Source organism: Balaenoptera borealis (assembly GCF_965194805.1).
Source record: "Balaenoptera borealis genome assembly, chromosome: 7".
NCBI classification, from domain to species: Eukaryota; Metazoa; Chordata; class Mammalia; order Artiodactyla; family Balaenopteridae; genus Balaenoptera; species Balaenoptera borealis.
This window is the reverse complement of record NC_138864.1, coordinates 48,501,176-48,528,782: the sequence shown is the minus strand read 5'-3', so window position 1 is coordinate 48,528,782 and position 27,607 is coordinate 48,501,176. Positions and strand designations below refer to the sequence as shown.

The following is a 27,607-nucleotide window of genomic DNA, read 5'->3' as shown; positions in this document are numbered from 1 at the left end:
AGTGTGTTAATAATATAATAAATACATTATGATATATTTATTCAATGAAATTTAAGCAGCAGTTAAATTAAATGAAATACACCTTCATTTATCAAGATAGATAAATCTTAAAAAACATCTTAAGCAAATAATTTGCAGAAGAAAACCTATCATGATATAAAGTTAAAATTACATGAAATAATACTGTAAATTATTTATGTCTACTTGTATATATGTATGACAAACATTAATATCATAAGACAGCTTGGGAATTACAGATGTTAAACTCTATTTTGTGGTTATCTCAGGAGGACAGGGGAATGGTTTCAGAGGACTTCAGGGGTATCTGTAATATATTTTTTATTAAAAAATATCTGAAGCCAATATAGCAAAATGTTACGATTTGGTAAAATTGGATAGCAAGAACACAAGTATTTGTGACAGTATTTTCTATAATTTTCAGTAAGTTTAAAATATTTTATAACAACATTCAAAACTATTTTAGCAAATTATGTCCCTTTATACTTTATGATTTTGATTCTTTAAATTAATGACATAAGAAGAATGAATATGACCACTTTTAAGTTAATATCCAACTTTGGTTGCTACTTTAGAATTCATGGCTATTCCTGTAGTAGGTATACTAAGAAAAAAACACATTGTGTAGTATGAGCTTTAAAGTTTCTATTTGTTTTGGACTTAATTATCCAAGTGGTGAGATCATGGGAAAAACATATTAGGGATAAGATTCATAATACAGTGAACAGTGGTAAAATAGTTATTTTTTTCAAATTCTGAAAAATTGAATGCACAAAATTTTAAAATAAGATTGAAGATGGAGATTAATGTCAAAGGCAAACTCATGTATTTTTACTAAAATACTAGATATGTCAGTATATATTAAAATAGCCTGAACTATTGAAATGTCTTCAAAAAGATGTATTAGTCAACATATTTTCTTAATTTATAAATATTAATAATTGCTATATTTCACATGCATACTTTAGTCATTTTTTTCACCCATATGTAGCAAAATTATTGAATGCCAACTCTGCACCAGGAATTATGCTCTATCAAAATGTACAACTGCAAAACTCTTAATTGTACTGACATACCATTATGTCATGAGAAGCACTTTATAAAGTAAGCACATTGAAATAATAACAGCTAACATTTACGAAATGCTACTTTTTCACAGGCAGAGTTCTAAGTGCTTTTCATGTGTTACATTATTTAACCCTCAAAGCAACTCTATGAGTCCAGTATTATTTATTATCCTATTTTATAGCTGATAAGAACTGAAGCTCAGAGGAATTCAGGCATGTTGGCAAGGTTGCATAGTTATTAATTCATAGCACCAGGTTTCAAACACAGGGAAACTAATTTCTTGCTCTGAAACATGGGCTATATGAACTCAACTGATGAGGCCCATCATAAAATTTCTTAATTGCAGGTTTCATTAGCTGAAGTGTCTAGTTTGTCTTCTTTATTTTACAGTCAAAAACTGTACACTTCAAATTAAATGTTTTATATATACAACATAAATTATTTATAGTGTGTGTATATATACACATATTGAAAATGAGGACAGCTTTAGAGTTGCCTAGGGAAATATTGAATGGTATATCCTAAGACTAAGAGAGTGCTGTGGAACAACTAGGGATAATTATTATAAAAATTTACTTTTGCTCAGATACACTCACATATAACCCCAATTAGTTGGGAAAAATCTAGATGTTCACTTTACTAGGTTATCTTAATCTTACTAATAAGTTTGAATCTCTAGTTCTCTCAAGACTCAAGGTCTGTGTCCTTTAGGGTTAACGAGGGTAAACACACATTTCTCCTGATCCTGCCTCTACCAGCCCTGGTTGACCTGTGTAAATGCCAGTGAGATCCTTTGCAATCTTTTCACACTTGAATTTCCTGACACGCAGAGATGGCCACACAAAGCTCTTCCTTCAAGAACCCTTGTTTCATAGCTACCATGTACTGACCATCTTGGGCATGATGTCAATGGGCTGTGTTCCCACTTTACACAGTTGAAAACTCCACAGTTCTCATTGCCATATCAAAATCTGTGGATTTACAAGTTGAAGGTGGCCAGGTAAGCAGAGGGATTCTTGAATGTGAGCAGAAATCCAGGCTGAGAAATAAGTGGAGTTCCTTTTCCTTTCCTACCATGTCTGGTAAACACGCTACAATCCCTCATGGGAAGACTGCAATAATTACATTATTCTAGGACAGTTAAGCCATATGTAATAACCAGAGAAGTTTTTTAATAAAGGAAAATAAAAAGTCAATTAATCAAGATGGAACACGGTGCTTATCAAAGAAAAATCTAGGGACTTCCCCGGTGGTCCAGTGGTTAAGACTTTGCCTTCCAATGCAGGAGGCGTGGGTTCGACCCCTGGTCAGGGAACTAAGATCCCACATGCCATGGGGTGCGGCCAAAAACTTAAAAAAAAAAATCTAAACCTTTATTTCCTTAAAGTTTTGACTAATTTCTTTTTCTTTCTTTCTCTTTTTTTTTTTTTTTAAAGCACTTTTCTTTTTTTTTTTTTATAGCTACTTTATTTATTTATTTTATTTTATTTTTTGGCTGTGTTGGGTCTTCGGTTCATGCGAGGGCTTTCTCTAGTTGAGGCAAGTGGGGGCCACTCTTCATCGCGGTGCAGGGACCGCTCTTCATCGCGGTGCGCGGGCCTTTCACTATCGCGGCCCCTCCCGTCGCGGGGCACAGGCTCCAGACGCGCAGGCTCAGCAGTTGTGGCTCACGGGCCCAGCTGCTCCGTGGCATGTGGGATCTTCCCAGACCAGGGCTCGAACCCGTGTCCCCTGCATTAGCAGGCAGATTCTCAACCACTGCGCCACCAGGGAAGCCCTCTTTCTCTTTTTTATTATTGGACAATCATTTTCTCATAGGTAGATATGATTTTAAGGCTGGCAGAAAAAGGTACTTAAAATTCAATTACCCTCTCCTAAACCAGCAGAATAAAAACAGTTCTCTGAGTTTCTCTGTAAAAAAAATTGAGAAAGAAGAATGGAATATAATGGCTTGTTTGTTCTTAACTTTCATAGAATTATCTAAAGTACTGAAGGTCTTCATTTGTATTTGGTTTTTCTTGATTGGAAAAAATACATATATATTTCTTTATTGAAAAAAATATATAATGAGTCCAATAAAGATATATATATATATATATGTGTGTGTGTGCGTGTGCGTGTGTGTGTGTGTGTGTGTGTAGTTTTTTCAAAATTACTCCTCTGAGGATGTTGCCTTTAATTTAGAAAGAAGCAAAGAGCATATCCCATTTTATAAGCTCTGTTTCTCTGTGTGCAATAGTGCATTTATGGGCTGTCCCTTGATTGTCCTCTGTGCTCCCTGAGGTCTGACACTATGGCTGTGTTCTCAATTCCAACCCCAGCACAGAGTCTGGAGCAGTCTGTGCTAAATAAATGGTTTTTGGATGGATCTTTAAAACATGTTTGTACTTCTCTTTTTCCTTTAAAATCTATTGAAATAAAGTTTTGGCCTTCAAATTGTAAATACATACACACCTGAATCTGCTTTACATTCTTTCCAGAGGAAATAGTTTGAGATGCTAACAAGGGTGTTTAGAGAAAGTCCAGCCAGGAATTAGGCTTCCAGGTATCATGACAGCAAAAATCAGCTTCAGTCATGGCAAAATCTCATTAGTGGGAAAAAAATCTGTACTTTGTCCAACAGTGTGATGAGAGAAAACCACAACGAAATCCTTCAGATATGCTCATTTCCATTTCTTAATTATCCGGGGACAAGTTTTGAGTTCATGGACTCTTCAGGCTATTTCCTTGTCTTTCTTTCACCTCCTCTCGGCTGACATTTGGGCTGTCAGAGCTTATGAGTATCTTGATTAAAGGATGGCAAGAGGAAATGAAAGGAGACAAGAAAACTGGACCAGTGAAATTCTTTTAGTTAACACAACATTTTAAAAAAAGATTTAAGAATGAAGGATGTATTACACTTATTATTGAAGAAAAGTTGTTTGATTTTCTATATAGTGTTGTTAAATAATTTGGTGTAATTCTGTAGCCCAAGCATGCTGCATTTCTTTTTTGCAGGGATAACTGACCATTGGCTACATGAAGTTTATTATACATATTTCTAGCAATAATAGCAACTGCCATTTATTGAGAGCTTATTACGTGCCGGACATTATGCTTATCATTTTTGGTGCATTCTCCCTGTGTTTCACAAAAACCCTGGGAGGGGGGCTATTATGATTCCTAGGTGGAAGAGGAAATAATTTTAGAGAAACCTCACAACTTCTAAGTGGCAGGGCTGAAATTCAAATCCAAGTTCTTAAGGACTTCACTCATTGGCCTCCTCAGCTTAACTTACAATGTCAGTACCTCATCAGTATAATTCCTTTTCACATTGACAATTCTCGAAGAGATGATGAAAGTGATTTCAAGATGAAAGATATGATGAGAAAGTGACTCTAGATCTTCTAAATTGTAATCTAATACATCCCAGAATATTCTGACCATTATTTACATTTACAGAAAACATGTTCTCTTCTAAGTTAAATATAGACAATCATTGTCATTCTGACAATTTCCCCATGGTTTCTCTGGATAAAAGAGAGGAAGCTTCTGAATAAAGTGACTGATAACGTCTGTTGTAAAATGACACTATTTCTTTGAAACAAAACTCATTTCACGTATCAGTCTGAGAGACCTGGAGATGAGAGAGCCAGTCATAACAAGCAAACTTTCTCAGTAACAAATTTTACTGGTTGCCATAATTATGTGGTTTCAAAGAAACAGAAAGTTTCTGGGCACCAGAAATGTTGTAGTGACTAATACTATTCTTTGAGATATTTAAATATCTAAGCCTTTACAAATCAGAAACTTCCTCTTTTGGGCAACAGCTTGTCAGGTTTAGTAAAGATGTTGAATTTTAATGTCACAGACAAAAATCCTGTACCACTAATATTCTGGGTGGGACTAAAATTCCCATCACCCTGTTGCTACAGGTGGTACAAGATTCACCTCCCCAACTAAATAACACATTTAATTTATAATGCAATGAGATGTGCAAAAAAATGCTTTTGGCTGTGTTAAGAAATATCCTTAGCTGACAATGTAATGATGCAACATGCTCTAGCAGAAAACAGACAAACCAAGGAGGTTGCTCTTATGCTGTTGCTAACACCCTAGAGCAGGCAGATTATGGCATCCTATATTACACAGCAATAATTTTGTGGTACAGAAGGTATAAAGGCATGAAGATGTTTCAATATCAGGTCTAAGTGAGGGTAAAAGACCAGACAGCTATCATCTTTAAGATGAGATACACACCTAGTACTGGTCATCCAGAAGATCAGTTAATTCCTTTTGAAAAATGACTAGATTTTTTTGTTTGGTTGTCATAGAAGACTCAGAAAAATCTGAGCCATGATTTTTGCATGAGAAGCTAAATGAATTTTAGCAGACAAATTATAAATGAAAAATTTAGTTATATCTAATTTCAAAGTGATAGTTCCTTATTCGTACCTTCCTATGTTTTTACTCTTTTCTACTTTTCTGGGCTCCAATGCACATACCTGCTACACATATTTAGTAATGTTGTGGTCAGAATAGTCTGCTATTAGCCTAATTCAACTGATACCAACATGTAGAAAAATAAAAATTATAGCCGAAGTTGAACTGCAGGTGAATGTACTTAAAAGGCAAACAGGAGAACTCTAGACATTTCATTGAAGTGTGACACTGAAAGAGAACCAACTCTACCTTGCATTCTGGACAACCATGACTTGACTGCATTGATTCCAAGAGCGAGAATGAAGGATACAGCAGGAAAGTAGGAAAGACAGGAAGAAAAAAGTTAGGAACAGAAATAAGGAAGAAAATGTGAGAATAAAAACTAGAGGAGCTATACCATAATATATTAACAACATGAGGCAGAAAATAATCTTAGAAGTAAAGTGAAAATAATACCTCACAAGTGTAGTAAATTCCAAGGTCTTGGCCACTGTAATAATTAGGAGTAATTTAATGAAAGGGCTAGGAATTGAATACGAGTAGCACAATAGCCTGCTTTTTGGTCAAATTCCACCCAGAAGGCATGTTTTGTTTGACAAATGGCATGGGGATAGCTTTAGGTGGGACCTCACTCTTCATTTCACTATAGTTTCCACCCTTCTTTCTCTGTTATCTACTGCAGAATGGACTGACATATTCATGCCACCTGCCTGACCTTTCCAGTTATTCAAGTTTGCAATAGTCTAATTGAAACATATTCTGTAACAAATAAAAGATAACCACTCTCTTATAGTATAAAAAGGTGATACTAAAGGATATTAAAGAAGATAGAAAATAAAAGACAGTGCTTTATTTTCGTTCATTCATTAGCAAAGGCTGATTAGAGATATACCCTTAGCAGTCATTTCCTCTTGTCTCATAATACTGTCATTAGATAACACTGAAGGTCTAATGACCCAAATCAAAGGCAGAATGAAGTTATCAGTTTGTTATATTCATGTTAAAAAATAGTGGTGGGATGAGGGATAAATAAGGAGTTTGAGATTAGTAGATACAAACTACTACATACAAAATAGATAAATAACAAGGTCATACTGTGTAGCACAGGAAACTATATTCAATATCTTCTAATAAACTATAATGGAAAAGAATATGAAAAAATATACACATATATGTATAACTGAATCACTTTGCTGTATACTACAAACAAATGCAACATTATAAATCAACTATACTTCAAAAAAGTAGACAAATTACAGTTATAACTACTACTTAAAGACATAAACTAACATAAAATAAAAACTTCCCTTTCCTGTTCTATATGGATAGTTGGTAATGTCTGAATTAAATTCATTTCGGCCTGCAGAATTCTCTTTGTATTTCTCAAAGGGCAATTCAGCTGGGGAAAATGTGTATCTCAGATTTGTTTTTCTGGCAATGTCTTATTTATTTATTTAACATCTTTACTGACACAGGCAGAAAATACTACACTTCAGCACTATTTACCCTAGCCAAAACTTGGAACAACCAAAATGTCCATCAACAGATGAATGCACAAAGAAGTGGTCCATGTACACAATGGACTATTACTCCGATAAAAAATATAAATTAAATATAAAAAACAAACATAAGTAAGGAGACATAAGCTTTGGGGGTTTATCCGGGGACATTCCACTCTAATTTACGACCAAGGTACACTACTTCCAGGAAGGTACTGTTTCCCTAGTAACCAGAGTGTGGAATGTAGAAATGCTGCCGCCCTGTGGCCGATTGCCGCAACAGCAGCTTTAAAACCTGTGCTAAAGGTCACTTCATATTCACAAGGACTGCACAGCTATAAATGACACCCGCCAACAAAATGTGTTGAGGGAGGTAATGGCCAAAAACATTCAAAATATGACGCATACTTCAAGAAACCATTTAAATAGGTAAGCTGTACTCACTCTTTAAAAAACAATAAAAAAGTACAGGGCTATAAACTCAATATAAGGAATTATTAGACATATGCAAATTCAGCCACAAAAAGATATCAGCTCACACCGGTCAGAATGACCATCAGCAAAAAAAAATACAAACAATAAATGCTGAAGAGATTGTGAAGAAATGCACACCCTAGACTTTAAATGGCTCATAAACTGGTAAGTGCCGCTAATGAAAACAGAATGGAGGTGCCTTTAAATGGTAAACAATGAGATACCATATGATCCCACAGGCCCACTCCTTTGCCTATAACCCAGGAAGACAGAAATGGAAAGACACAGGCAGGCAAAACTGCACTGCAGCAATATTACAATAGCCAAGACATGGAACCAACTAAAAAGTCCATCAATACACAAATGGACAAAGAAGAACTGGTACGTGTACAGATGGAAAATTAGCCATGGAAATGAAATGAAACAGTGCTGTTTGCAGCACCATAGATGAGTCTAGAGGTAATCACAGCTTGAAGTAAGTCAGAAAGTGAAGGACACATATCCTATGATATCATTTAATGGTGTTACCTAAACACTGATACAAATGAAGATTTTTCACAGAGAAAGGCAATCATAGATTCGATCAACAAACGTATGGTTAACTAAATAGAAAGTTGTGAGGATTGGATAAATTAGGATACTGCAGTAAAGAGAGATGTACCAACACATGTGAAATATATAAGCACCAAATACCTACGGAAAACCAAGAGAAGACTACTCAACGTTGTGTCATAACCCACATGGGAGATGGATCCAAAGATGAATAGATATATGTATATGTGTAAAAGAACCACATCTTGCACACCTAAAACAAACAAAACATTGTAATCAAATTTGCTGTGATAACAAATAAAAATTAAATTAAGAAAACCAACAAGAAGTAATGAGACATACACCTATGGGAGTTTCTACTGGCACATTCCATTCTAACTTACTAGTTGGAACATTACAGCCAGGAAGGCTCTTTGCCCAAGTAACCAGATTTGGGAGTGCAGAAATGTCGCAGACTTGTGACCGTCACCTGCAAAAGCAGCTTTAAACAAAGTGCTAAGGGTCACTTAATCTTCACAAGAATTGCAGCTCTGTAAATGACATCAGCCCTCAAAAAAAATCCTGGATTCGAATATCGAGGAAAAAATTCGAAAGAGGGCAACCTTTCAAAAAGACAATTTCAAGAGACATACTTAACTCACAATTTTTCTTTTCCTTCATTTCTTTTTGTTTAACAAAAAAAGCCATGGAAAAAGCTCAACATTAGGAATTAATAAAGACATGCAAATCCAATCTACAAAAACTTCTACCTGACAAAAGTCAAAATGATCATCAGCAAAAAATCTGGAAACAATAAATGCTCAATGGATTTTAGAGAACTGTGTACCCTCTAGCTGCTGGTGGGACGACAAATGGTAACAGCAAGTAGTGAGAACAGAAAGGAGGTACGTTTAAAAGTAAAAATTGAGCTACTATAAGATTTCGTAGGCCCACTACTGGGCCTATCACCTGAGAAGACCAGAAACAAAAAGCCACAAGCACGCCAACGTTCAGTGCTGTTCTGTTTACAACAACCTCGACTTGGGTACACCTTAAATATCCCAGGAAAGAGAAAAATGGATAAAGAAGTGGGGTACTTATATACACTGGACTATGACTCAGCCATGAAATCAATGTCATAAGGCTAGTAGCACCATAATGACAGGATTTAGGTACGATGATTCTAAGTGAAATAAGTCACACAGAAAAAGAAACTTATCACAAGATATCACTTAGAGAGGGAAGGTAAAACTCGTTACACATGAACTGAATTACAACACAGAACAGAGTCACACATTTAGAAAACACACTTACGGCTTCTTAAGGGGAAAGGAGTGATGGTGTGATGCATAAAACAAGAGTTTGAAATTAGCACAGACATCGTTCCATAAACCAAATATGCAATAGACAAGACCTACTCATTGCTCAATGAACTGGACTCAACACACTCTATTCTCCACAGAAGCATATATCTAACTGGTAAGAATCTGAAAACAGTATTTATTGATATCTCTCTGTAAGTGAATCAAGTGCACACAAAGTGGCATAAACACAGCAGTGAAAATCAGCTAAACCCCATTATAAAAATCAATTACAAAAAAAAAAGACTGTGAAAGAGGGAGAACTTCTTACAAAATTCGTTCAGGGGATGTGATGCAACCTGGATTGAGCACATCTAGACCCACAGGTGGATGAGACATAGGGCTGGACACTCTTGGGGCTGAGAGGATTGTTGAGGTTGCGTGAGCAAACGCAGACCCTTTAAAGTAATACTGCATGGTATCCATTCCATGGGTCCCAAATCTCCAGGTTCAAGGGAATCTTCCAACAGCTAAAACATGCGTGGGAAACCCAGAGGATCGTACACCGTGATATCAGGAACGGTTTCTAAAACGCACCTCATTTCTGATCTGCTGCTGCTAGGGTTCCCCATTCCAGCCCCTTTACTAACAATCTCCCCAATTGGAGAATCAGCACCTATAATCCCCTGTTTCGTACAGTTTGCAATTTGTCCGGAGGATGAAGGGGAAGAGGAGGAACCAATGAGAGACCAGCTCTAGGTGTATGGAAAGGCACATGTCACTCAAATTTCCAATCAGGAAGAAGAATTAAACAAAGGCTCAGCCTGCCCTCCGGAACCAGAATAGGGCCTGAAGCAATCCTACGGTTTTGCAGCCAGCTCCCAAAAAGCCGAGTTGAAAAATGGAGCTCAGGCCCACTGCAATTCACAAAGTTGCAGGTTTATAAATGATAACTATCATCCAAAAATATATTGAGGTAAGGCAAGAAAGAGGATTTGAAAGTAAGGCAGAAATGCAGGCAACAGTTTTCAAGAGGTAGATTGGAATCTTCTTTAAAGCACAGGAAAGGCGGCTAAACGTCGACTGTGATGCAGTTGGCCAAAAAGAGCGTATGCGTTTTTCCCTGAATATATTCAAGGAAAAACGCATACGCTCTTTTTGGCCAACCAAACAAGCGGGCAAGGATATTCCGCACTACAAAGAAGTCTCACTTTGCATCGGTCAAAAGGGCCATCCTGAAAAAGTGGAAAAACCAGAAATGCAGGACGGGCCATGGATAAATGGGAACCTTGTTAAGCTGATGGGCGGGATGTAAATTGCCAACGGCCACTCTGGAGAAGTGTATGGTATTTCCTAAAATATCTAAAAAGCAGAGCTACAGAGCATATGGCACTTCCACTCATGGGCTTATATCTTGTGAAAACCAAACATCGACAGGACACAGGCACCCCAATGTTTAGGGCTGCTCTGTTTACCTGAACCTCGACTCGGATACCCCTTAAATATCCCAGGAAAGAGAAAAATGGATAAAGAAGTTGTGGTACTTATGTACAATGGAATATTACTGAGCCATTAAATCAATGAAATAAGGCCAGTTGCAACAACTCGTGGAGACTTAGGTACGATCATTCTACGTGACATAATCAGATATAAGAAGAGACGTATCATAAGGTATCACTTATAGATGGTATATCAAAATGGCTAGAGATGAACTAAATTACAAAACGGAAACAGAGTTACACATTTAGAAAACACACTTATGGCTTCTAAAGGAGAAAGGTGGGGTGGGGTGATGCATAAACCAGGAGTTTGTAAATAGCATAGATACGGTTCTGTAAACAAAAGAGGTAATAGACAGGACCCACTGTATAGCTCAAAGATCTGGACTCAGCACACTGTTGTCAACGGAAAAGGATATATAAGACTGGTAAGAATCTGTAAAAGAATTTATTGATGTCTCTCTTTAAGTGAATCAAGTGGATAGATGTAGAGCAGGAAGAAACACAGTATTGCAAATCAGGGATACCCCATTACAAAATTAAATAACAAGAACCAAAAAAAAAAAAAAGACAGTGAGAGAGAGAGAAATTCTTACAAAATGTGTTCAAGGGCTGTGATGCAACCTGGACTGACCACATCTAGACACACAGCTGGATGGGACCTAAGGCTCTACACTCGTGGGGCTGAGAGGCTTGGTGAGGATGGGACACCAAATGCAGCCCTTTTAGAGTAATAGTGCCTGGTCCCCATTCCATGGGTCCCATATCTCCAGGTGCAAGGGACCCTTCCTACAGCTGAAACATGAATGGGACATGCATAGGATGGTACACCGTGTGTTTGGGAAGAGTTTGGAAAAGTCACCTCATTTCCACTTCTCCTGGTATTCGGCTTCCCCCTCCAGCTCCTTTCCTTAAGTTTCCCCACTTTGGGAAGGCAGCACACTCAACAGCCGGTTTTGCACAGCTTGGAATTTTCCGGGTGAAGAAGGGGAATGGGGGGATGGGATGAGACACAAGCCCTAGATGTTTGAACAGGGATATGCCACTCTACTTTCCTAATCTGGAAGAAGAATTTCCCTGTCCTTCGGGTGCCCCAGAAACCGGAATGGGTCTGTAGAAATCCTGCCCCTTTGTGGCTGCTTCCCTAAACAACAGGTTGAAAACTGGTGCTCAGGGGCACTGCAATTCACAAACATGCAGGGTTGTAATTGACACCTCTAATGGAGTCATTTCTTGAGCCAAGTATTCGTAAAGGACTTGTAAGTAAGGCAGAATTGCAGGAAAGGGATTTCAAGAGGTAGTTTGCACTCGCCATTAAAGCACATGCAAAGCTGCTGAACATCGCCAATGATGCAGTTTGCCAAAAAGGCCGTATGCGTTATTCCTTAATATATTCAGGAAAAACCCTTACTCCATTTTTGGCCAACAAAACAGGCGGGCAATGCAAATTAATTCTACAAAGGGGTATCACTTCGCACCAGTCAGAATGGCCAACCTCACAAACTGTAAAACCTGAAATGCAGGACAGGGCGTGGAGAAAAGGGAACCCTGACAAGCTGATGGTGGGGATGTAAATTGCTAACAGCCACTCTGGAGAAGTGGATGGTGATTCCTTAAAAATCTAAAAAGACAGAGCTTCAGAGCATATGGCGCTTCCACTCCTGGGCCTGTATCTTGGAAAAAACGTAAATTGACAGCACTCAGGCACTCCAAAATTTATGCAGCCCTGTTTACAAGAGCCTCTACTTGGAAGCTACCTAAAAGTCCTTGCAAGGAAGAATGGATAAAGAAATTATGGTAGATATGTACAATGGAATATTACTCACTCATGAAATGAATGAAATAAGGCCATTTGCAGCCACTCAGAAGGACCTACATACATTCATACTAAGTGTCATAAATCACAGAATGATAAATATCATATGATATTACTTATCGGTGGAATCTAAAAATTGATACAAAGGTACTATCTTACAACACAGAAATAGAGTCCCAGACTTAGAACACAAACTTATGGTTACCAAACTGGAAAGGTGTGTTGGAGGCATAAATCATGCGGTTGGAGTTAGTATATACATATTTACAGAGAGAAAACTTGTAATCAACATGGACCTGCTGTAGAGCACTTGAAACTCTTCTCAACACCCTTTAGTAACCTCAATGGGAAAATAATTCTAAAAAGAATATATAGTCATCTCTGTATAAATGAATCATGTTGGTGTACATCAGAAACGAAAAAAACATGGTAAATCAACTATACTCCATTATAAATTTAAAATTAAATTACAGGAAAGAAAAATGATCACTAAATTCGTTTAGTCGCGGTGAGCATGCTAGGGTCACATCCCTGGACACAGACCCAATTTGGTCCCAAGGCTGGACTGTTGTGGGCCTGAGGACCTCGGGAGGATATGCCAGCTAATTCACCCCCCTTGAACATGTACTACCTGGTCCCCTCTGCATGGGATCACTATCTCCAGATCTAAGTGTGCCCTCATACTACTAAACCAACCTTCTGACACCCAAAGGAGGGTGGACTCTCTGGGCTGGATCACATTTGGAAAATCACCTGGTCTCAACATATCCTGGTGTTTGGGTTCCGACCTCCCGACTCCTCCATTAGGGTCATCCCACTCTGCAAGACAGCACCCTCAACAGGTGATTTTCAGGGGTTTATACTTGTTCGGGGGATGAAGGGTAAGGGGGAAGAAGGAATGGGACAGAAGCCCTTACATGTTTGGTCAGGCACATTCCACTCTAATTTAAAATTCAGGAACAGGTCTTTCCCTACATCTAAGGTGGTGTCAGTAACCAGAGAGGGACAGTAGAAATCCTGCCACCTTCTGTTTCCCATAACAACAATTCTAAAACTGGACCTTATACGCACTTCATATCCACAATGCCTGGGGAGCTGTAAATGACAACAGACTTCATAAAATGTCTTGGGGTAGGTAATCGAAATAGATTTCAAAACAAGGCAACCTTTCAATAACCCTTTTTCAAGGGGTAAATTTTACTCACACTGTTTAAAAAAAAAGCACTTATGAAGATGCTCACCATTGCTTTATGTTGGACAAATGCAAATCAGATGTACAAAGAAGTATCACCTGGAAACACTCAGAATAGCCATCATCACAATGTCTGCAAACAAGAAATGCTTCAGAGGGTGTGGAAAAATAGAAACCTACTACTTATTATTATTATTTTTTAATCTGCGTTGGGTCTTCATTGCTGTGCGCGGCTTTGCTCTAGTTGCAGCAAGCGGGGGCTACTCAACGTTGTGGTACGCAGCCTTCTCTTTGTGGTGGCTTCTCTTTTTGTGGAGCACAGGCTCTAGGCACACAGGATTCAGTAGTTGTGGCACGTGAGCTCAGTAGTTGTGGCTCATGGACTCTAGAGCACAGACTGAGTAGTTGTGGTGCATGGGCTTAGTTGCTCTGCGGCATGTGGGATCTTCCCAGGCCAGGGCTCGAACCTGTGTCCCCTGCACTGGCAGGCAGATTCTTAACCACTGCACCACTAATACTATGCTATTGGTGGCAATGCCAATTGGTAGCAGCCACTATGGAGCACAGAATGGAGGTTACCAGAGTAAGGGGAGGCGGGAGGGATAAATTGGAAATTGGGATTGACATATACACACCACTATATATAAAAGAGACAACAAATAAGGGCCTACTGTATAGCACAGGGACCTCTACTCAATACTCTGTAATGACCTGTATGGGAAAGGAATCCAAAAAGGATTGGATATATGTATAACTGCTTCACTGTGCTGTGCAGCAGAAAGTAACACAACATTGTAAATCAACTATACTCCAAAAAAATTGAAATTGAAATGAAATGAAATAAAATAAAATGAAATAGAGCTGCCAGATGATCCAGCAAGTTCACCCCTGTGCGCATATCTGGAGGAAAGCATAAATCGAAAAGAAACATCTTCCCCAATGTTCACTGCAACACTATTTATAATAGCGAAGAAATGGAAGCAACCAAAATGTCCATCAACATATGGATATACGTAAAGAATATGTGGTACATATATATAATGGAATATGACTCAGCCATAAAATAGAAGAAAATAATGCCAGTTGCAGTAACATGGATGGACCTAGAGATGATTGTACTAAGTGAGGTAAGTCAGACAGAGTAAGACAAATATTGTATGATATCACTTCTAGGTGGAACCTAAAAATTGATACAAATGAACTAACTTACAAAACAGAGACACACTCACAGACTTGGAAAACAAACTTATAGTTACCAAAGGGGAAAGGTGGGGGGTAGGGATAAATCAGGAACTTGGGGTAAACATACAAATACTACTATATATAACATAGATAAGCAACAAGGACCTACTGTATAGCACAGGGAACTCTACTCAATATTCTGGGAATACCTTTATCAGAAAAGAATCTGAAAAAGAATGAATATATGCATATGTGTAACTGAATCACTTGCTGTGCAGCTGAAATGAACATAACATTGTAAATCAACTATATGCCAATAAAATTTATATTAAAAAATAAAGAAAATCACCTGTATTTCAAAAGAAAAAAAAGAATTCCCATATATTTTTATGGCTTGATAGCTTACTTTTTTAGTGCTCAATATTATCCCATTCCCAGAATATATTAATACTATATCATTTCTTTCACCTATTGGAGGACACCTTAGTTTCATTCACATTTTGGCAATATTGAATTAGGTGCTATAAATATCCATATGCAGGTTTTTGTCTGGACGTATGTTTTAAACTACTTTCAGTAAATATCCATGAGAACACTTGCTGGATTGTACAGTAAGGGAATGTTCAATATTATAGCAAGTGTCAATCAGACTACCAAATAGCTGTATTATTTTTCATTTCCACTAATAACAAATGACACTTTCTATTGTTCCACATCCCCTACAGATTTTGTTCTTGTCATTTTAGCCACTCTAAGTGTGACATAGTGGTATGTAATTATATTTTTAATTTGCTTTTTCATGGCAGCATGTAATCTGGATTATTCTTCTGTATACTTATATGCATACTGTCTATTTTCTTTGGTGAGGTGTCCATAAAGTATATTGGTCCACATTTTATTTAGGCTGCTTTCATTTTTTTCTACCCAATTTGTATTTATTTTATTTATTTTCGTGCCTTATTGCATTAGCAAGGACTTGGAGTAAAATATGGGAAAGGAGTCATGAAAGGGGACATCCTTGCTTTTACCTGAACTTAGTGGAAAAGCTTCATGTTTCTGACCATTAATCATAATGTAAAAGTTTCCTGTAGATCTTTCTTATCAACTTGAGAAAGCTCCAGTCTATTTCTTTAACTGAGAGTTTTTATGAAGAATGGGTGTTAGATGTTTTCAAAGGTCTTCTGAATCTATTGATATGCTAATGATTGTCTTTAGGGTGTTGATATGATGGATATAATTATTTCATTTTAGAATGTTGAAACAGCCGTGCATACCTGGGATTATTCCCTCTCATTCATGATATAAAATTCTCTCAAAATATTGTTGGATTAGATTTGTTAATGTTTTGTTGAGGATTTTTGCATTGATGTTCCTGGGAGATATTGGTCAATTTTCTTTACTATTCATATATGTTCCTCTAAGTTTGGATGTTGTGGTTTTAGTGTCAGACATTCATTTGGGGAGATTCTCAGTAATTTTTTAAAAAATATTTTCTGTTCTTTGTTATCTTTATTCTCCTCCTGCTATACCCATTACGTATAGGTCACAGCATTTTTCATTGTTCCACAATTATTGATTATTCTGTTCTGTTGATTTCTTTCCTGGCATTTTCTCTTTTCTTTTGAGATTTAAAGGTTTCTCTTGATATGTCTTCAAGCTCACAGATATTTCTCCTCAGCCAGCTCTTTGACTGCTAAAACAAAATACGAGAGACATGGTATTTTATAAACAACAGAATTTTTTTTCCCCATAATTGCTGAGGCTGAAAAGTTCAAGAACAAGTAACCAGGGGCTTCCCTGGTGATGCAATGCTTAAGAATCCGCCTACCAATACAGGGGACACGGGTTCGAGCCCTGGTCTGGGAAGATCCCACATACCATGGAACAACTAAGCTCGTGCACCACAAATACTGAGCCTGTGCTCTAGAGCCCACAGGCCACAACTACTGAAACCCACACGCCTAGAGCCCGTGCTCCGCAACAAGAGAAGCCACCCAATGAGAAACCCACACACCGCAACAAGGACCCAACGCAGCCAAACCATTAATTAATTAATTAATTAATTTTTTTTAAAAAAAGAACAAGTTACCAGCTGACTTAGTGTCTGGTGAGAGACCAATTTCTGATTCATAATGTGGGTCTTCTGTCTCGGCAATGAAATCATGTAATGCGCATAAGATCTTCTGTGTGCTCCATTTATTAGGTCACTAATCCCACGTTTGAGGTCTCTGGCCTCATGACCTAATCACCTCGCAAAAGCCCCACCTCCTAATACCATCAACATGGGAGCTGGGTTTCAAAATTTTAAAATTAGAGGTACAAAATGTTTACATCATAACAGGGACCACAGAGTTAATTGATTTTTCCTTTCATGTTAAAGGTTTGCACATTTATATTTATTATATAAACCCCATACCCTTGGGGTTTTTTTAAGATTGTTTTCCCGTACAGACCAGTACAGACCATTGAGTAGAGTTCCCTGTGCTATAAAGCAGGTCTTTATCAATACTTATCTATTTTATATATAGTAGTGTGTATATGTCAGTCCCAATCTCCCAATTTATCCCTTCCTCACTTATCCCCTGGTAACCATAAGTTTGTTTTCTATATCCATGACTCTATTTCTGTTGTGTAAATAAGTTCATTTGTACCTTTTTTTTTAGATTCCTCATATAAGCAATATTATATGATATCTGTCTTTCTGTGTGACTTGCTTCACTCAGTATAACAATCTCTAGGTCCATCCATGTTGCTACAAAACCATTAATTGTTAAAGATAAGTCTCGAGAGATTAACCAAGATGGCGGAGTAGAAGGACGTGCTCTCACTCCCTCTTGCGAGAGCACCAAAATCACAACTGGCTGCTGGACAATCATTGACAGGAAAACACTGGACTTCACCAAGGAGGATACCCCACGTCCAAGGACAGAGGAGAAGCTACAGTGAGACGGTAGGAGGGCCGCAATCAGAGTAAAATCAAATCCCATAACTGCTGGGTGGGTGACTCACAGACTGGCGAAAACTTATACCACAGAAGTCCACCCACTGGAGTGAAGGTTCTGAGCCCCACGTCAGGCTTCCCAACCTGGGGGTCTGGCAACGGGAGGAGGATTTCCTAGAGAATCAGACTTTGAAGCCTAGTGGGAATTGACTGCAGGACTTTGACAGGACTCGGGGAAACAGAGACCCCACTCCTGGAGGGCACACACAAAGTAATGTGTGCATTGGGACCCAGGGGAAGGAGCAGTGACCCTGGGGGAGACTGAACCAGACCTACCTGCTGGTGTTGGGGGGTCTCCTGCAGAGCTGGGGGTTGGCTCTGTTTCACCGTGGGGATAAGGACACTGGAAGCAGAGGTTCTGGGAAGTTCTCCTTGGCGTGAGCCCTCCCAGAGTCTGCCATTAACCCCACCAAAGAGCACGGGTAGGCTCCAGTGTTGGGTTGCCTCAGGCAAAACAACCAACAGGGAGGGAACCCAGCCCCACCCATCAACAGTCAAGTGGATTAAGGTTTTACTGAGCTCTGACCGCCACAGCAACAGTCAGCTCTACCCACCACCAGAGCCTCCCATCAAGCCTCTTAGATAGCCTCAACCACCAGAGGGCAGACAGCAGAAGCAAGAAAAACTGCAATCCTGCAGCCTGTGGACCAAAAACCACAGTTACAGAAAGATAGAGAAGATGAAAAGGCAGAGGGCTGTGTACCAGATGAAAGAACAAGAAAAAACCCCAGAAAAACAACTAAATGAAGTGGAGATAGGCAACCTTCCAGAAAAAGAATTCAGAATAATGATAGTGAAGATGATCCAGGACCTCGGAATAAGAATGGAGGCAAAGATTGAGAAGATGCAAGAAATGATTAACAACGACCTAGAGGAATTAAAGAACAAACAAACAGAGATGACCAATACAATAACTGAAATGAAAACTACACTAGAAGGAATCAATAGCAGAATAACTGAGGCAGAAGAACGGATAAGTGACCTGGAAGACAGAATGGTGGAATTCACTGCTGCGGAACAGACTAAAGAAAAAAGAATGAAAAGAAATGAAGACAGCCTAAGAGGCCTCTGAGACAACATTAAACGCAACAACATTCGCATTATAGGGGTCCCAGAAGGAGAAGAGAGAGAGAAAGGACCAGAGAAAATATTTGAAGAGATTATAGTCGAAAACTTCCCTAACATGGGAAAGGAAATAGCCACCCAAGTCCAGGAAGTACAGAGAGTCCCATACAGAATAAACCCAAGGAGAAACATGCCGAGACACATAGTAATCAAAGTGGCAAAAATTAAAGACAAAGAAAAATTATTGAAAGCAGCAAGGGAAAAACGACAAATAACATACAAGGGAACTCCCATAAGGTTAACAGCTGATTTCTCAGCAGAAACTCTGCAAGGCAGAAGGGGGTGGCATGATATACTTAAAGTGATGAAAGGGAAGAACCTACAACCAAGATTACTCTACCCGGCAAGGATCTCATTTAGATTTGATGGAGAAATCAAAAGCTTTACAGACAAGCAAAAGCTAAGAGAATTCAGCACCACCAAACCAGCTCTACAACAAATGCTAAAGGAACTTCTCTAAGTGGGAAACACAAGAGAAGAAAAGGACCTACAAAAACAAACCCAAAACAATTAAGAAAATGGTCATAGGAACATACATATCGATAATTACCTTAAACGTGAATGGATTAAATGCCCCAACCAAAAGACATAGACTGGCTGAATGGATACAAAAACAAGACCCATATATATGCTGTCTACAAGAGACCCACTTCAGACCTAGGAACACATACAGGCTGAAAGTGAGGGGATGGAAAAAGATATTCCATGCAAATGGAAATCAAAAGAAAGCTGGAGTAGCTATACTCATATCAGATAAAATAGACTTTAAAATAAAGACTGTTACAAGAGACAAGGAAGGACACTACATAATGATCCAGGGATCAATCCAAGAAGAAGATATAACAATTATAAATATATATGCATCCAACATAGGAGCACCTCAATACATAAGGCAACTGCTAACAGCTATAAAAGAGGAAATCGACAGTAACACAATCATAGTGGGGGACTTTAACACCTCACTTACACCAATGGACAGATCATCCAAAATGAAAATAAATAAGGAAACAGAAGCTTTAAATGACACAATAGACCAGATAGATTTAATTGATATATATAGGACATTCCATCCAAAAACAGCAGATTACACGTTCTTCTCAAGTGCGCACAGAACATTCTCCAGGATAGATCACATCTTGGGTCACAAATCAAGCCTCAGTAAATTTAAGAAAATTGAAATCATATCAAGCATCTTTTCTGACCACAACGCTATGAGATTAGAAATGAATTACAGGGAAAAAAATGTAAAAAAGACAAACACATGGAGGCTAAACAATACGTTACTAAATAACCAAGAGATCACTGAAGAAATCAAAGAGGAAATAAAAAAATACCTAGAGACAAATGACAATGAAAACACGACGACCCAAAACCTATGGGATGCAGCAAAAGCGGTTCTAAGAGGGAAGTTTATACCTATACAAGCCTACCTAAAGAAACAAGAAAAATCTCAAGTAAACAATCTAACCTTACACCTAAAGAAACTAGAGAAAGAAGAACAAACAAAACCCAAAGTTAGCAGAAGGAAAGAAATCATAAAGATCAGAGCAGAAATAAATGAAATAGAAACAAAGAAAACAATAGCAAAATCAATAAAACTAAAAGTTGGTTCTTTGAGAAGATAAACAAAATTGATAAGCCATTAGCCAGACTCATCAAGAAAAAGAGGGAGAGGACTCAAATCAATAAAATCAGAAATGAAAAAGGAGAAGTTACAACAGACATCGCAGAAATACAAAGCATCCTAAGAGACTACTACAAGCAACTTTATGCCAATAAAATGGACAACCTGGAAGAAATGGACAAATTCTTAGAAAAGTTTAACCTTCCAAGACTGAACCAGGAAGAAACAGAAAATATGAACAGACCAATCACAAGTAATGAAATTGAAACTGTGATTAAAAATCTTCCAACAAACAAAAGTCCAGGACCAGATGGCTTCACAGGTGAATTCTATCCAACATTTAGAGAAGAGCTAACACCCATCCTTCTCAAACTCTTCCAAAAAATTGCAGAGGAAGGAACACTCCCAAACTCATTCTATGAGGCCACCATCACCCTGATACCAAAACCAGACAAAGACACTACAAAAAAAGAAAATTACAGACCAATATCACTGATGAATATAGATGCAAAAATCCTCAACAAAATACTAGCAAACAGAATCCAACAACACATTAAAAGGATCATACACCACGATCAAGTGGGATTGATCCCAGGGATGCAAGGATTCTTCAATATACGCAAATCAATCAATGTGATACACCATATTAACAAATTGAAGAATAAAAACCATATGATCATCTCAATAGATGCAGAAAAAGCTTTTGACAAAATTCAACACACATTTCTGATAAAAACTCTCCAGAAAGTGGGCATAGAGGGAACCTACCTCAACATAATAAAGGCCATATATGACAAACCCACAGCAAACATCATTCTCAATGGTGAAAAACTGAAAGCATTTCCTCTAAGATCAGGAACGAGACAAGGATGTCCACTCTCACCACTATTATTCAACGTAGTTCTGGAAGTCCTAGCCACGGCAATCAGAGAAGAAAAAGAAATAAAAGGAATACAAATTGGAAAGGAAGAAGTAAAACTGTCACTGTTTGCGGATGACATGATACTATACATAGAGAATCCTAAAACTGCCACCAGAAAACTGCTAGAGCTAATTAATGAATATGGTAAAGTTGCAGGATACAAAATTAATGCACAGAAATCTCTTGCATTCCTATACACTAATGATGAAAAATCTGAAAGAGAAATTATGGAAACACTCCCATTTACCACTGCAACAAAAAGAATAAAATACCTAGGAATAAACCTACCTAGGGAGACAAAAGACCTGTATGCAGAAAACTATAAGACACTGATGAAAGAAATTAAAGATGATACCAACAGATGGAGAGATATACCATGTTCTTGGATTGGAAGAATCAACATTGTGAAAATGAGTATACTACCCAAAGCAATCTACAGATTCAATGCAATCCCTATCAAATTACCAATGGCATTTTTTACGGAGCTAGAACAAATCATCTTAAAATTTGTATGGAGACACAAAAGACCCCGAATAGCCAAAGCAGTCTTGAGGCAAAAAAATGGAGCTGGAGGAATCAGACTCCCAGACTTCAGACTATACTACAAAGCTACAGTAATCAAGACAATATGGTACTGGCACAAAAACAGAAACATAGATCAATGGAACAAGATAGAAAGCCCAGAGATTAACCCACGCACCTATGGTCAACTAATCTATGACAAAGGAGGCAAAGATATACAATGGAGAAAAGACAGTCTCTTCAATAAGTGGTGCTGGGAAAACTGGACAGCTACATGTAAAAGAATGAAATTAGAATACTCCCTAACACCATACACAAAAATAAACTCAAAATGGATTAGAGACCTAAATATAAGACTGGACACTATAAAACTCTTAGAGGAAAACATAGGAAGAACACTCTTTGACATAAATCACAGCAAGATCTTTTTTGATCCACCTCCTAGAGTAATGGAAATAAAAACAAAAATAAACAAGTGGGACCTAATGAAACTTCAAAGCTTTTGCACAGCAAAGGAAACCATAAACAAGACAAAAAGACAACCCTCAGAATGGGAGAAAATATTTGCAAATGAATCAACGGACAAAGGATTAATCTCCAAAATATATAAACAGCTCATTCAGCTCAATATTAAAGAAACAAACACCCCATTCCAAAAATGGGCAGAAGACCTAAATAGACAGTTCTCCAAAGAAGACATACAGACGGCCACGAAGCACAGGAAAAGATGTTCAACATCACTAATTATTAGAGAAATGCAAATCAAAACTACAATGAGGTATCACCTCACTCCTGTTAGAATGGGCATCATCAGAAAATCTACAAACAACAAATGCTGGAGAGGGTGTGGAGAAAAGGGAAACCTCTTGCACTGTTGGTGGGAATGTAAATTGATACAGCCACTATGGAGAACAATATAGAGGTTCCTTAAAAAACTAAAAATAGAATTACCATATGACCCAGCAATCCCAGTACTGGGCATATACCCAGAGAAAACCGTAATTCAAAAAGACACATGCACCCGAATGTTCATTGCAGCACTATTTACAATAGCCAGGTCAAGGAAGCAACCTAAATGCCCATCAACAGACGAATGGATAAAGAAGTTGTGGTACATATATACAATGGAATATTACTCAGCCATAAAAAGGAACGAAATTGAGTCATTTGTTGAGACGTGGATGGATCTAGAGATTGTCATACAGAGTGAAGTAAGTCAGAAGGAGAAAGACAAATATCGTATATTAATGCATGTATGTGGAACCTAGAAAAATGGTACAGATGAGCCAGTTTGCAGGGCAGAAGTTGAGACACAGATGTAGAGAATGGACATATGGACACCAAGGGGGGAAAACTGCGGTGGGGTGGGGATGGTGGTGTGCTGAATTGGGCGATTGGGATTGACATGTATACACTGATGTGTATAAAATTGATGCCTAATAAGAACCTGCAGTATAAAAAAAAAACAAAACAACTAATACTAAACTTTCATTGGGTTATTTGTATGGAAATATGTTAATATAAATGTTTCAGACACTACATGAAATTTCTAAAATCTTATATTTGTATTTTTATGGAAATATGTATGGAAATATGTTAATATAAATGTTTCAGACATTACATGACATTTCTAAAAATCTTATATGTTCTGGTTTAATGTTATAAGTAATAATCCTAGTTATTACTTTAAAATGTATATCTCAGAAATACCTAATTTTCTTGTCAACTGCATTATTATGAACTTTCATCAAATCTTTAACCATGGTCATTTTTAAGTCTTTTGTCATTTACAGACAGTTCTGGGTGTACTCTGATGATTTTGCAAATATGTTCCTATAAAAGGGTTACATCTTCAAGAAATTCATGGAAAAGACTCTGACAAGTACAGGTTTCTGGTAACTGACTGTATTGCTGAACTGAATGAATAAGCATTTTCAGAACTCTAATGAAAAACTGATGAACTCATAAAAGTGCTAACAAAAGATCAAGATAAAAAAAAATAATTACGTGGGACTGAGTGAACTGATGAGGATGAGTATAATTTTTGTGACTTTCTGTCTGAATTAAAAAAAAATCCCACAAGGACTCAGAGGCAAAGAATATACAAATCAATTTGCACTGCAAAGTAAAGGAGCTGTTACAGTGGAGGATTACTGGACTGAATGTCAATATTATGACATAGTATGAGTGTGTTTCATGTTTGGTAATTGCAATCATTGTTGCTTTTGTTGTGGTCATGCATGTACAATGCTTGGTGTCAGTCGATTTATCTCTTGTAAAAATAAAATACAGTGTGTGTGTGTGAATAAAAAAAGAAAATATATAGATGGCGAATAAGCATATGAAAAGATGATCCACATTACATGTGATTAGGGAAATGAAAATTAAAACAATGAGATACCGCTACATACCTTTTAGAATGGCCAAAATCCGGAACACTGACAACATCAAATGCTGCTGAGGATGTGGATCAATAGGAACTCTCTTATGAAAGACAAATACCATATGATATCACTTATATGTGAAATCTAATTAAAATATGATACAAAAAAAAAAGATAAGTCTCAATTTTTTCCAGTATCATCAGCAATTCTTTCTGGCAGACATGTGATAACACTTTTTAAACAAGGATATTGAGACCAAGGCTACTGACCTGCAAACAAACAAAACATCATTCATATAGTGAAAACTTTGCACATCAAAGGATGAAAGCACTTGGTCTAAATCCCTTTTCATCCACTGCTGACAGAGGGCAGAGGAGTTTGACTCACTAATCTTCCTTACGTGCACTTCTTCCTAATGGGGTATTCCATCTAAAACTTATAAGAAGCGGGGATGTATCATGGAACACACCAATCGCTACTACAGATTCTGAAGTAGCAAAAAAAAAAAAACAAATAAAAAAAATACATGATGAATCCATCCAAAGGGTTCTGTCCACATTGTTACAGTAGTTTCCCTCGCACTGTGAACACTTTTCAAACCCCATCACTTGAACCTATTTTTATTTTTTTCAACAAAAATAATGTTAATCTGCAGTCAGACACTCCAGTAATATTACACTATCCCTTGTGCAAGTATTTAGGGATTTGAGGAGCTATGGGAGGCCATCATGAGAGGTTGCCTTGAGTAATTAGGACATTTCATTTAATGTTGGCTCTTCTCCCTACGATGTCTGCTATCCTCTTCTTTTTGTAGCTACTAGCATTGAGAAAGTGACCAAGATAAGGCCCTTCTCTTTTACTGCCCATGAATGCAACTGTGATTAACCCCACAGAACTTGGTGCTTCCAGAATCCCCTGAACCTACTGACCCTCCATGCATGGCATGACATAGATAAGGATGGTGACGTGTATCCTTGTATAGAGCATGTTATAAAATGTTTGACTCTTCCCTTCCTCATAATTCCAAAGAATAGATTTCTTTGGATTTCTGCTTAATGCTGCTGGAGTTGGTACAAAAGTTGAGGGAGGTATCAGGGCACACCAAAAGAGAGGGTAACTGCACAGAAAATACAAGCAGGTGCATTTCTGTGTAGTTTCAAGCAGCTTATTTGCTATATCAACCATGGTGACATGTTGACCCTTCCTCTTTCTACTAGTAGTACAACAAACATAAAGGATATTTAGGCTGCTTGTTTTATCCCCACCTCTCACAATTGATCTGCATTAACATATAGGACAATGAAGGGCCCTTTCTACCATCTTCACCAATACTTGAGAACTGGAGAATGTCCAGATTTTTCCAGAGATTATTTTCATATTCCCCAATCAGGCCTATGAAGGAATCTTACCTACTGTGTTTAATGAAGTCATATCTCTCACGGCATCCCATCATCAACAAAACTGGAAAGAAATTTGAAGGGTCTTAGATTTTACCATATTTGAAATTCCAATATTTTAGCCTGACACGTTTTTGGATTTTAGAAAAAAATATTTTAAATGAGACAAAAAATCATTTTTATGACACAAAAAGACAGCAATAGTTTTATATTTTTATCTGTTCCACTTGCACACAAGTGTCTCATGGGGTTATGTAAAGCAGTCCTGTTGGGTGCTGGACATGGTGCAAGTATGGATTAAAGCTTCGGAATCTTAAGCTTCAGTCACCTGAAACTCTTAAATTAGGACGCAAGCAATCCTGTCCAACATTTGAACAGAGCAAGACACTGTCTTTATTTTATTTGTCAGGTAATTAATCTGTCTTTTGCCCCAAGGAGAGAAACAACTGGCATCTTCAATCAATGTGTTATACAAAAATCTTTAGCAGAGAGCGCAAGCAGAGGCTGCTACAAGATGTGAAGAAAAAACAAATGAGAGACCCTTGTGGCATTTTCTCCTAACCTATGAAATCTCCCATTTAAAATGTGGGAATAATCAATCTTCTGAGGAAAAAGGCCCAGGGAAGGTTTTTGCTTTCGTGGAATAATGGGATTGCTAAAGCTTTCAGGAGGCAAGAAGAATTAGTGAGAATGACCATGAGAAACCAGAGAAAAGTCAGATCCATGGATGAAGTGATGTTTACCTCTGTGAATCAATGAGAAGTGGGAGCAAATGAAAAGAAAGCTGAATACAACATTTTCTGAATAAATGTAACACTGCAGCTGTCATAGAAAAATTAATACTCACTATGATACAACATATTTAGTTTAGAAAGTTAACTTAAATTTAAAGCTTAATAATTAGATTTATTAAAGAAATGAAAACATATTTGTGGTTTAGAATAAATAATGTGTTCTGCTACAGATAAGAAGACTACATAAATAAATAGAAATACGACTAAATACATAAATAAATAAGAGGAAAATAAGAAATTAGATGTTATTATCATTAAAAACTGACACTCGGGGCTTCCTTGGTGGCGCAGTAGTTGGGAGCCTGCCTGCCAGTGCAGGGGACACGGGTTCGAGCCCTGGTCTGGGAGGATCCCACATGCCGCAGAGTGGCTGGGCCTGTGTGCCACAGCTACTGAGCCTGCGCGTCTGGAGCCTGTGCTCCGCAACAAGAGAGGCTGCGATAGTGAGAGACCCATGCACCGCGATGAAGAGTGACCCCCGCTTGCCACAGCTAGAGAAAGCCCTCGCACAGGAACGAAGACCCAACACAGCCATAAATAAATAAATAAATAAATTAAAAACAAAACCAAACCTGACACTCATCTAAAGAAAGAGAAGGAGAGACAGAAAGAGAGAAGAACTCCTATCAAGCATATATTTAAAACTCCTAAATAAGAAGTCTTCAGATGTTAAAAAAAAAGAAGTCTTCAATAAGAAGATAATGTAATAGCAAAAATGGGGAAAATATACCAAAAGATATTTCAAAAAGAGAGTACAGAATGTTAAGTAAACATATCAAAAGATGCTTGGCTTCTTAGTAGTCAATTAAATGCAAAAAGTGATATCTGGAATTATC

At 37.7% G+C, this 27,607-nt stretch overlaps 1 protein-coding gene across 1 annotated transcript in view; it reads right to left on the bottom strand.

Moving 5' to 3' along the window:
* The window catches only part of LOC309631906 (protein piccolo-like), a 101,926-nt gene extending 75,473 nt beyond the window's left edge, over positions 1-26,453 (bottom strand). Inside the window, exons 1-2 of the mRNA XM_082398780.1 lie at positions 25,990-26,453; positions 24,608-24,680 (exon numbers count right to left, since the gene is read on the bottom strand). The gene's annotated coding sequence lies outside the window, so the exon portion shown is untranslated. The remainder of the gene's footprint in view (positions 1-24,607; positions 24,681-25,989) is intronic.
* Positions 26,454-27,607: the final 1,154 nt, after the last annotated feature.